The 12,546-nt window shown below is 42.8% G+C and overlaps 1 protein-coding gene across 2 annotated transcripts in view; it reads left to right on the top strand.

The window, feature by feature from the left end:
- The window catches only part of LOC125943829 (evasin P672-like), a 305,979-nt gene that overhangs the window by 185,857 nt on the left and 107,576 nt on the right, over positions 1–12,546 (top strand). The window lies entirely within an intron of this gene.

Below are 12,546 nucleotides of genomic sequence, written 5' to 3'. Positions count from 1 at the left end.
CAACGCGAAAAGAAGGATATTTAACGTGAATTCTCGAGTCTGTATATATTTCGGACACAGCAAAAAATTGGTTAAGTAATTAACGCAGCAGCATTTGAAAGGAACACATGCACCGTGCCTCAATTCTGCACAGTTATGCAGTCGTTATCTTCACAAAAATGTGTTTTGGGTAGTCGTGCGCCTGCGTCAACTCCTCCGTATTAATCAGAACAACAGAGAATTACAATACTGGTGACAGAGAAAGAAAGCAATCTCGTGAGTGTCACACAAATTATTCTGCTTAGTTTAATTCGTTAACGATCAATCGAAAACCGAATTGGCAGGTCTTTTATGAGTTAGAATAGTGAAGTTACGTATTTAGGCGTTTTCAAAAGCAATCTTGCAGTGGTTGAATCACAAAGAGAAGAACCCGAATTGGGCAGTAGTTCGAAAAGAAAATCTTGGGTCTGTTTTTAGATACATTAAACTCTCGTGAAACTCGAGCTCACGGGGCCAAGAAATTAAGTTCCGTTGATTAGGACTTCCATTTATCGAGAGTTGGAGATGAAAGATATACAAGATGTCCTTTGAAAGGGGCGATACTTTATTGTCAACTGCAGATATTAGGTGTAGCAGAAACGAATACAAAGCTTCTTCTTACATAGTTTATACCTTCGCACAGCCGCTGACAAGAGCTTACAGCACAACACATAATCAAAAACAGTAAATGATAGTCGTTTAGTCAAAAATATGCCTTTTAGTGGAGCAACCTCTCTCGAAGTGGTCATTAACCTTTATCTTTGTCTCCAGCATCAGCGCTCTATGCGGGCCTTTCTATGCCGCTATCCGAATGGCTAAGCAAACTCGCAGCTCACCGACATTGCCTACTAATAGAAACGGCAGCACTAAATTAATATATGGGGTTTTTGCGTGCGAAAACCACGATCTGATTATGAGAAACGCCGCAGTGGGGGACTCTGGAATAATTTGGACCATCTGGGGTTCTTTAACGTGCACCTAATTCTAAGGAGACGGGTGTTTTCGCATTTCGCCCTCAAAATGCGGCTGCAGTGGCCGGGATTCGATCCGGCAACCACAGCATACCACGTCCACGGTAGAGCAACAGTAACCTTGGTACCAACAAAAGCCGCCAACAAAGGAACGCGGAAAATTGGCTGGAAAACTCGAAAAGAAAAAACTCAAACAGTTATGCCTGTAACGATACCGTTGCCCGAAGTTGAAAAATATGGTTCCGTTTCATAACATCTTTTTCCGTTGCCTTAATGCAGAAACAACTAATCACACTGCTGTTTCGTTGCAGCGGCAATTTCGTTTACCAATATCCCACTACTACCTGATGTTCTAGCTGCGTTCTGAGACTTAGTAATAGTATCACACCTGACGAGAAGGTCAATTCATGTAAATTTAGTCCACACTGCCGCCCACTTAAAAATCACATGCGGAATTGTCTGCAAAATAGCCAGTATCTCAAGTCAATGGACGGCAACATCAGTTATCATAACGTTACGGGAGAGAGGAGCAACGAATAGGCAAATAAATTTATGATTCTCGCTGATAAAAGCGACTGGTTGATCGAAATCTCATAAAACTGCTTGCTAAAGAGATTTTCGGAATGGGTGTGGGCACATAATGTGAAGCCACTGAAGATTGTTCACGAGAGAGCATTTTCATTGGACGGCCTTTATTGCTTACTTGCCCTTTTAATAAAGAACTGAAAGTGTGATATCGCTTCACCAATATCCTATAAAAGGTCCCCATATTTTAACAGTATTTCTTTCCTGCACATTCGACTTTCAAGCAATATGTTTTACCCTATTTTTTTCTATGTAAGCAGTGTCGCTTTTTCAATGTGGGATGATTGAATTATTTAATAATATACATCTTTGAAAAAAAGTTCAATATGACGGGTGCGAAAACGGGATAGTGACAAACAGAACAAGCGCACAGGACACGCGTTAAACCAACAGCTTACAATTCCAGTTGGCAAATACACTGCCAGTTATATGTCGCGAATTGCGGTTTCCATCATGCGTTCCCCAGCCCTCGCCGCGAAGACTAATCGGACGAATACGCTGTGTTTTCGCTGGCGGCGTACCTTTTTTCACAATAGTGGGGTGATGACCTACTCATTTCGACAAAAATATGTTTTTTAGTGCTGTAGTCATGTTTATTTCACGCAGTTCTCGAAATAAAACGTTTATAACTAGGATGCCCGAACCGAACCCATAAAACAAACCCTACCCGAACGGGAATTTTGGCTGGAGCTGAACCGTAACCGATATTCTTACAATGTTTCTGAGCCTGAACCAGACCATATTCGAAAAAAGGAATTATTGAAGACTGCGCGAGACACACGATTGCGAGGTCCTGTTTTGAAAACGTTCTTTTCTTCATGTCTCCCCGAGCAGGGAACGTTTATCCAACAACTTCTTTTTCTACAATAACAACGGTTTCCGTCCGGCTCGATAAAAGTTCAAACATAAAGTGCGACAACGCGTGCTAAAGCAAATCGGCGATTATTCCAAACAGCTACTTCTTTAGTCGACGCATCCCACTTGCAGACTCTTACGACTGCCGAGTTGTGTGCTACAATGAAGAAAGACGACAGGCATGTGTTCTTAACTACGGCCACATCGGCAGAGGCGCTTGGGCTTCTAAACTTGGCTATGCCAGTTGTGTTGCACAACCGAAACGCTGATTCAGGTGCTCCACGGATTCGGCATTTCCTTCGAACTTTCCAATTTGGGCGCTAGGCCAGACGACACAAACGGGAGCCATAATAAGCAAGAGAGAAGCTCGTGGCTGTAGCTACATAAACCGCAAAACATGCACGCCAGGGTCCACAGAGAGCAATACAGACGGTTTTCTCAAGGAGGGACAGTAGGCAAACCAACGAATTCAGCTACGCGGCTCCGCGCAACCATAAACCTGCGATCGCTAATGAACGCTGTCGCCCTTTCAATTACGGATAACCGGGTTTCTAAATGACACGCGAAATTGCTTTTTGCTTGCGTGTCATGTTTCAACGCAGGTTTGGCGCCCGTCAAGTTTTACAAATTATTCCCGGGAAACAATGTTAGTGCTGTTTTTGGACTTTTTTAACCTTTCTTACCGTTAGGAACGCAAGACTCCGTGACTCGTGAAGATGTGTAAAGAAGGTCGACACAAGGTTTAAAACAAACCGCCGTCGCTCAGCGTTAAGAAGCATCAGTGTCCACACCTGCTTCTAATAAATAATCAGAAAATCGAGAGAAATGTGGAATTCTGCCTTCTTTTTTTATTGCCACGGGCCAGAAGCTGGAGGTGAAACTTTAACGATTACAGTACAATTTGCGTGGTTTGCGATAGATGAACTTGTGTGGCGCGTGAACGCCGACTGCTTGACTTCACTTTGGCGACCACGTAGTTCAGATCAATCAAGCCAGTGAGTGTTGGGAACAATTATGCATTTTCCACAGCCGCAGAGGTGTCCATAGCCTAAAAAATCACTGGGAGGAAAGCTGATGGGGATATGTCGCATTGCAACAAGCCTTGCATTTCCCTTTTGAACACTGGGCCTTAAGACAAGATGATGTGCTTCTTGGTCGCGACACAAAATCAGAGATCGAAGAGCCTTCTTCACGTGAGAAAGGACCTAATGGGATGAAGAAAACTCTCAGGAATAACACAGATGCTATCTTTAACGGAAACGGCAGTGGCAGTCTGGCTGACGGCCCTGCCATGCCTACGGCGAAAAGTTACAGTGACGTTTTACTTCGTGAACGCGGGTGACGCGCAAGCGAATGGGTGTTATAGCGCACATGAAGCTATCGGCCGTCGGTGCGCCGAGACGTCTACACTGTAGGCATCACAGATCGCTTTCAGCGTAGGGCTGGCGCGGCCGCGCCATACGCAGCAGTCACCGCATGTAGCGCAATGCCTTCAGTGTTGCTCATTGCACTTGCACAGAAGGGGTGCACTACATGTAGACACGAGACACTGATAACATTCACGTGGTGAAAGTGGCGGTCCAATCGGAGGGCCTATGCCGGCGCCATGATGGCGCTGGCATGGCTCATTAGTGGTGCCGGGAAGGGCGATAATTATTATTAACGCTATCGCATTCAATTGGCGAAGCTGTTAAAACGAGGAAATGTGCCTTGTCCTCTGTGGAATCATTTGTGCCGTTGAATTGTTGCCCTTACATCGCTCATCAATTAGATTTTTGTCCAGAACTCCACGCAGCCCGTTTTCAACATTACGCGCAGGGACGACACGCCACAGCTTTTTCGTTAGGTTTTTTTCACTCGGTGGCGGAGTCCTACAATGGCTTTAGACCAGTTCATTGGCCGCCCTTCATAGCGCCGACGTTCCTAGGTTAGGAATCTGGGGACAGCTAATACTTCATATAAAAATACGTTGTTTGTTCGAAGTGTGCTCAATCACAATCCTGTAATTTTGCAAAGAAAAGAACGCATTGCTGGTGCTTCCATCTCCCGACCTCTAATTCCCCACCAGCAAGGCACTCGCCACGTGAAGAGACGGACGACGGCGTGGGCCCGCAAAGCCTATGTGTGCCTGCGCATGCCAGCTGCCCATTTTTGAAACGCCCCGATGGCATTATAAAATGCGTCTTACAGCCTCTAACGCCCTTAGTTTGACGCGAAAGCAAAACGACCTCATAAGCTTCGAATTTGGATTTTTCTAGTGTTATTTTTCTAAATGAAGGCAATGTGTATTTTAAAAAGTATAGCTTGGTTGCTGAAGAATAATAAACTGCAATTATGCAGCTTTCAGAAATCAAGTGCAGGCACCATATAAATATTGATTTAGTTTTCAGCTCTGCACCGGTGGCATGGTTTCTTTGTTCGTTCCGTCTGATGGCGCTTGAACGTCCTTTCAGCGAAAAATTTGCCAACACAGTCCATCGAGGTGAGACATTGCGTAACAGAATCGAGGCGTGGTTTTTTTTTACTCATGATCAATACACGTAGGACCTGCATATGCAAGATTCATGAAGCAACGTTATAAATAGTTCCACCAGCCACGCATCTCAAACAATATCAGCGAGTGAATGACTCATTAGCCAACAGAAAAGTCTTATGTGGTGTTGTCATTGTTCAAGGATACTTGAGAAGTTAAGTTAACTGTGAGCAGTTACGTGATGAAAGGCCGTTGCTGTATTTTGTATTATTTTGTATTTCAATTCTTTATGCCATAACCGTCAGCCACACGACGTTGTCGAATTGGTATCCCTAGGGTCCACCACACAGTGCGATATATAATGAACAATAGATATAATTAGACAGGAAGGATAACTTAAAAATGCAGCCATTAATACTGCTTGAGAAAAAGATTAAGCGAATGTCTGAATTTATTGATTCTCAATAAGTCACTTAAGGCAAATAGTACAAAGAAATGTAAAAAGGCACGTTGGCCATGGAATTTTGATTGTACTTAAAATGTCAGGCAATCATGTAACCTGTTCCGCAATGTAGTTCCGGAGCAATATTATTTGCAACAAAGTTAAAAAGGCCACGGCAAGGTCGTCCAACTATTTGAAGTTTATGATTGATTTATCATTGAATTATGATTGCATAGTCGCAGTAGTTCACACCAAACTCTTGCATAAACTTCAAAACATTTTAAATAACTCCAGTATTGTAAACTGGTTATCCAGCTTTCTTTCCGAGCGGTCACAGCATGTAGTTTTTAACTCTAGTAAGTCCCCGACAGTAGGTGTATCGTCAGGCGTACCTCAAGGCTCCGTGCTCGGCCCTCTCCTCTTCTTACTTTATATAAATGACCTCCCTTCTAATATTTCCTCAAAAATTCGCTTATATGCCGATGATTGTGTCATATATCGTGTCAATAAATGTTATCCGATCATGTCGCTCTTAACACTTGTTTTAAAAGGTTTTGTAGCTGGCGCAAACAGTGGCAGATGAATATCAACTTCTGCAAAGGTGTACTTTTATCATTTTCAAGGCGTCGTTCTATATCTCATTTCATATACTCATTTAACAATCAATCCCTAAACAGAGTTAACCAATACAAATATTTGGAAGTTCTTTTCTCGCATGATATATCTTGGTCTCCGCATATTGAACTAACTTGCGAAAAAGCCCTTCAACGCCTTGGTTATTTGCAGCGCACGCTCCGTTCCGCAGCAAAACACACTAGGCTGATAACCTATATAACACTAATACGTCCGATATTGGAGTACGCCTCTATCACATGGAATCCCCATCATAAAAAGGACATCAAGGCTTTAGAGTCAGTACAGAAAAAAGGTGTTAGGTTCATTTGTTGTCGTTATGATAGGTATTTTTCACCCTCTTCCAACCTTTCTGACCGGAATCTAGCCCCACTCCAGAAACGTCACCACTTTGATTGTTTAAAGTTTTTACACAGTTATGTAAATTCACAAAATTGTTCTTCTCAAGATTACATTTCATTTTCAGCCCCCTCGAATACTCGACAATATCATGCTCTAAATATTGTTCCATACAGTTCTCGTTCAGGCTTCTTTTTGTACAGTTTTTTCCCTCACACGATTCAGTGCTGGAATGCTTTGCCTGGAAATGTATGCGAGTGCCCTTTAGATGAATTTCTCACTGCTATTTCAAAGTTGTAACGTATATATATATATAATGCAATGTTTTTTTTTTCCTACTCGTGCTATAGCCAAAGTTTGGCTGCAGTATGTATAAATAAAATAAAATAAATAAATAAACAGTAACTGAGAGTAGAGGCCCTGTATAGTTATACACACAAAATTAATCGGTTCCTACCGCACATTCAAACTAGAAATTTCAATTTTGTATCGCTGCTTCTGAGCCGCTCCCACCAACAGCGGCTGCAATTTTCGGCACGGACTGTGTGACGTCAAAAAATGTAGTGTCACAACTGTGTCGTCGGAACCAGAATAGTTCCCAAGACTACATCGGACACAGAGGCGCAGCAAGGCCGTCACCATTGAGTTGTGCGCGCTGTTCCTTCAGTCGCACAATAAAAAGGAACAGCAGACCAGCGCGATAGCCGAGGTGCACATGCCAAAACTAAACGATCGATGCATGGCGGCCGTTACAACTTTACACCTCCGGCAATTTGTGAGTTGCATGTGGTTTAACGTAGAATTCCTAATTTAAGCTCGAAGGCGTGGTGTCATGGCGCCTTCAATGCTATCGTCGGTTAACAAATTTACAATAAGCCAGAAACAATATGCTGCCATCTGGAGACTACTAAATGAAGTATGATGGCAGTCTTGCGATGCGGTAATAATATTCACGTGAATGGCTCGTGCATGTAACATCGATGAAGCATCGAAACTGCGTGTTGATTCATGTTCCACACTGACAATGACTTGCCGTTACTAATTACTAAAATTACTTATTATTTCAATATTCTGTGCAGTCGTGTGAACCATGTTTGTTACTGTGCCTCTAATATCGGATAAGGCGACACGCCAACACTCCAAATAATTTTGTATGGCTTTTCAGAGAGCAAACTATGTTGTGAGGTGTTCACAAACAATGTTCTTACCGTCGTAATCGTATTCTCCGAAGTTCTCGGTTGTTGCTTCTGCATCTGTAAATAAAGTAGAGAGGAAGAGTGACATTTTATCAACTTTGTTGTCCGTACTGCCTGTACTTGCATTATACTGTGCACAAATAGACGGACGCGCTATCTTCTGCGAAACGTGAGTACTCGCCAAAAAACCTCGTGGCTTGCATGGCCATGGGATTTGGCCCTCAACAGTGACGTGCAGTCAGATGGAGGTATAGACACATACTTCAAATGAGTGCCGAAAATGACTTCAACACAAAAAGAAGGACACAGGACCAGCGCTGCAGTACGAGCCACAACACTCTTCCTTTGTCCTACTTTTCATGTGGCCGTTGCTTTCCACGCATACTTCAAGCATGAATTTATTGCATCTAGCCTAGCGTTCTGCCCTACGGCAACGACTCACGCAACTGTCATGTGCGGTAAGTAGTGCGCGCAGTATCACAACGTATCAGGTAGTTTTTCAGGAACCCAGCTGGCTTGAACACGAAAGGTAATCCTGCTGACGATCTTCAAGAGCGTTTTTGCAAGTACAATTTTTAGTGACTACATGCGAACACATGAGTTGAAAGATTGCCCCAGTCAGGTCATTTGATTTGCTTGTCTATACTTACATACTCTCTTTCATATCCGTAAAAGTCAGTGGCACAAACATTTAATATCTTCCCATTAAAAAAATTAAGGGTTGCTACCGCGGCAGGTGCCTGGGGAGCAGTTCAGATTTCCCTACTAGGCGGCGCCACTTAGTCACCGCTGATATAGTTACATTATAGGATACCAGCGGTCGGAGAGTTGTGCGGAAGTACGCCGTCCTCCGATGGAATGCTGTGCGGTAAAGCCATCCTTCGTTCGTGCAGGAGTAGCCACCACTCAAGATAGCCGTCCCGTGAATCTTATTTATTGCATCCATTGCTGTGCTCACCAGTCGCAATACTATTGGAAACTTACAGCCATGTGCGCGCTAAAGATAATGTATACTTGTGCCTACCTTGTGCTAAAGACCATGCCGCGCAGTTTTCTTTTCCTGGGATTTGAAGTGCCAGAAAGAGGATCCGGTTCGGAGGCACATTTGAGGGCTTGTGGGAGTAATCAGTGAATATGGTGTTGCATTTAGCGTGATATTTGCTTTTCCTTCGATATAGCCTTCGAGTAGGTGCAAAGAACAACGTGCTGCTCGGCATTTAAATAGATTCCAGCAAAATAGCGTATTTCATACCTAAGTGCACGGTTGGCAGCTCGGTCGGAAAACTAGAGCTTCTCTCAAGTACTTCCTTTCACGATTACTAGCTGCGCAAGATGATAATTTGTAGTGGAATTGGGTATACAGCGCAGTGCACCGTACCTGCATACATTGCACAGAAACGATGTTTCTATCTTCAAGCACCGATGTTGCGTGGTTAGTTGCGTCTGCTTTGCACCGAAACCAAACGGTGTTGTTTAACATAGTGGAAAGCCATGGATTACTTTGAGAATCTGGGGTTCTTCATAAAGTCCCCAAGCTCTTCCCCAAAATCACGGTACACAAATGCATGCAGGTTTTGCTGTGTGCAATAATTTCCAAACACTTCTTTCTGCTCATGATTCATTCCACACAACACACGGGCAATGCAAAACAAATTGATTCATTGCACCACAACTGCATAATACGACCACACTGCACATCAGCAGTGGCCTTGATAGCCTAGTTATTGAAACTGTTCCAAATCTATTGTACTCTTTTAATGAACAAACAATCGTATGCACTCCTCGTAACAGCAAGAGCTAGCTGTTGCAGACACGCGAATTAGTAGGCTGCGAACCGTACTGCGTACGTAAATGAAAACTATAAAATTAATGCTTTATAAAATTAATGCTTTATTCAACTCATGAGGGCTGCAACACACAGAACGGCTAATACCGAGTGCCCTGTAATGCCGCTTGGTGGGCGAACAAGGCAGCGGGTAAGCGCCAAGTAAACGCAAGATGGTCACTGGTGCACTCGTGTATTAGGCGTTTTTTATTCATGTCTAAAAATTCACCAATAAAATTCTTAATTAATTACTTTACGGCGCATATTACAATTTGAGAATTGTAGCCGGTGAGCTTGCAACACGGATCCACTTGAATCTACAGTATGGAACCAATTTAGAGATGTTCTTTACCAATTTGTGGGAATTACCAGTTACTTTTATGCTTTAATGGATTCTTAAAAGGTGAGTGAAACAACAATGCGTTTTTACGGCGTGTTTGAGGGCGCATATCTCCAAACTAGTGTCGTTGTGGAAATTCATTCTAAGTGGATACAATTTCCAAACTCATCGGCTATAATTCCTAAGTTGCAATATGTGCCGTAAAGTAAATATTTGAGAAGTTTTTCAGTGGATGTTTTAATTAGTTGAATATTGCTTCAAATTCTTGTGCAAGTAATGTCCGCCTCTCTGAATAATCCGGCTCAAAGACTAGAATTATGCTATCTGCAACAGCTGATACTTAAAAATTCCATAAAACTTAAAAATGGTAACCCCGTGTAATATTGCCATCATCACAGATATTTCAGCTGCTATACCTTTCGCTACGTGCGATGTACCCTCTTTGCTGCTATTTACACTTAAAATCGCGAAACAATTAGGAATAATTTTTCTCAGCAAATTCGCCCTCATCTCTTTTGAAGTGCTGAAAAGTTTGAAAGCCACAACTGCACGTCAGCCTCGGATAGGCTACGGATGCATTTCCGAATGCAAAATGACATCTGCTAGAAGTAGAATCATGTAAATAGCGCCTGGCGGACATCTGGACTGATAACGCGTCCGAAAACGTGCACCCACAGGCAACAATATGTGAACGGCGCTTACCATTTCTGCTGCTAGTGTATGCACCCAAGTAGTAAAAAAAGAGATTAGCTAAACGTTGTCTTAAAATCAATCGCAGGCTGTGTACGATCCTTTCTACAGCAGCGGATTACTGTACTCGGGCTGATTGTTCATTGCGACAATGCCAGTGCACAGGTGCGGAATGCGCACATGCAAAAATTGGGCCGTGCAAGGAAAGGCCAAAGTTAGCGTTTCGATTACAAATGGGGAACGTAACAGGCAGCAAATCCGTATATAAAAAGTGACATGCATGAAAGCCCGTAAGGGAATTGTAGGCAGCATTTTTCGTTTCTTTCTCTCTTCAGAAACTGGCTGTCTGTGTGAAGTCTTCAGTTTTTGTGTGCAAACAGTGGACCAACCAAACAAGTGTTGTCACTCACAAATGATAGTGCCTATAGCGCACAAATATTGCAGGAACAAATGTTATTTTTAGGTGTGGCCACTTGCGTTGTTGTTGCGAAATTTGAAACATGCAGCACTGAACCAAGCAATCGGTTCAAAAACACGTTGTTTGTGAGTCATAATGTGCGCCCATTTCAAGTGACTGCGTTGGCTTTCTTTGCCGTGCTGCTTGGAGTGCCAAATTTTCTGTAAACTCATGTTCTCGCATATCTGCTCCGTCATAATGAGGCCGCCTGTGCCTGGTATCCGACTCTCGACTTTTTGATAAGTAGTGCAAGTAGCCGTTATTTGAGAAGAAGAGTAGAAGAAGAAAGTTGGGATATGCCGGTTTGCAGCTGGAATTGACACAATGTTTAAGAGAGTTTTACTAAAGTAAAACATAAGCCGTATATTTCCGAGCTATGTGATAATCAATAATAATGCTCTCTTGTTTATTCTGCAGTGAACGATAATTTTTTCTCGATGTTATTATAGGTGCAATATTGTGTCATGTTCGTCGGCCTGCGTGCCGCACTGTAATAGGAGCAGAGAACTTTTGTCAGGCTATGTAGCCTTTAGCCTCTGCTGCCGTTCCTGTAAGCAGGCAGAATAAATGAACTGATATCAATGATAAACTCGGAGGTAATGCAGTTCCACTCAACGTAAAAGCTGGGGAAATGCGGAGCAGTGATTCGCTGGTGTTTCCCTTGTGTTGCACTTGTGTCTAACAATCCGTCATCCCTTTTGACACCTGTGCTCGGGCACAACTGGTGGGAAACCGCCACGCACATGGAGCCAAAGATTGCTGATGATAGTTACAAGTTATTTTCATGAGTATCAACTCTGCACTTGTTTTCACCCTGTATTGAGCACTTGTTTTTGAGCATGATCACGCGGTAGACGCCGACGGCCCGTGACCCTAAAGTGCTCCGCAGTTAACACAAAGAGACGACCCAGACACCAGAAGAGCTGTTGCTGCTTAGGTGCCAGTGATTTATCCCCTTCAGTCACGAATTATGATAGACTTTCGATAAATGTATGAAATTTACAAATATTTATGCCAAGGCAATGCATGCTCCATTGAAAGAAAATCTAGGTAGTGGAAGGACTCCTTGTGCATATTATGACTCATTATAATTATAGAGTTATCGAATATCTGCTTAGTGATCAGTCAGTTATACTACGTTTCTTCATAAAATAAATTTAGTAAACCACTCGAATTACATACACAATTTAATTATTCGCTGCAAGCATTACTAGAAAGGAAAAAAAAGTTATTTCACAGCTGCTACCAAACCGCTTCACGTCGAACAGCCCGTCAAACACGGTAGTGCCTTCACCAAAGCGGTCGTCTATAGTGACACATTGCACTCAGAAATAAAATGGAGGTGCATTAGGTAAACGGAATTTTCAAGTTATTATAAGCTTAATGTTCGCGATCTATTCCTTGACACCACTGCCGAGAAATTGCGAAAATAAGTCGCGTACACAAATGTGTACGCCGTGACTGAAGGGGTTATACTTGTGTTCTACAGATACCGCGCTGGTAACATATTATAAGGATGACACTGGTTTTAAGTTATGAGTTTCGAAAGACGTGAGACTAAAGACATTGGAGTTCTATATATTCTTTCTTCAGTGTAGAAAATGGTGTGTTCTGGAAAGAGTGAGCGGAACAACAGTGTATCTTACCTCAAATTTCACGATGGTAATCTACATGTAAGGCCATTTCAAGAGTAGTTCCAATAGACGTGCCCTGAGAGCTCAC

This window comes from Dermacentor silvarum, chromosome 3 (genome assembly GCF_013339745.2).
Source record: "Dermacentor silvarum isolate Dsil-2018 chromosome 3, BIME_Dsil_1.4, whole genome shotgun sequence".
NCBI classification, from domain to species: Eukaryota; Metazoa; Arthropoda; class Arachnida; order Ixodida; family Ixodidae; genus Dermacentor; species Dermacentor silvarum.
The sequence above is the reverse complement of the archived record's forward strand: the minus strand, read 5'-3'. Positions and strand labels throughout refer to the sequence as shown.